Below are 582 nucleotides of genomic sequence, written 5' to 3' on the forward strand. Positions count from 1 at the left end.
ATCCCCAATTCCCAAATCTCCATCCCCAATTCCCAGAATCCCAAATCTCCATCCCCAATTCCCAAATCTCCATTCCCAATTCCCAGAATCCCAAATCTCTCCCAACATTCCCAATCTCCCCCAATTCCCTGGATTTCCCCCACCCCAGAGCGGAGTTTTCCCTTGGGAATCCCGGCCTTTCCCGCCCTTATTGCTGTGGAAAATGGCTCCATTTGGGATCCCCCCCTTCCCAAAAAAAACCCCCGACCCCCAAAAAATTCCATGGATTCTTCCAAAGAGGAGGAAGGAGGGGGGGAAAAAATCCCAAAAAAATTCCAACCTGACTTTTGGGAAGAGGGAAAATCCCCCCCCCCCCCCTTTTTTTTTTTTTTTTTTTTTCCAGCCCTTCCCTCTTTTCCCAGATTTTTCCCTTTGGGAATGTCCCCAGGTGCCACCACCCCGCGAAGCGAAGCAGGGAAAGGAGGGAGCGAATTCCCGGCAGCGAATTCCCGATTCCCGGCAGCGCATTCCCAGCACGGATCCCTCTGGAAAAGCGAATCCAGGGAATCCTTCCCGCGGCAGCAGCGAAGCGGCTCCCACCCC

This window comes from Corvus brachyrhynchos, unplaced genomic scaffold, assembly GCF_000691975.1.
Source record: "Corvus brachyrhynchos isolate BGI_N302 unplaced genomic scaffold, ASM69197v1 scaffold693, whole genome shotgun sequence".
Taxonomy (NCBI): Eukaryota; Metazoa; Chordata; class Aves; order Passeriformes; family Corvidae; genus Corvus; species Corvus brachyrhynchos.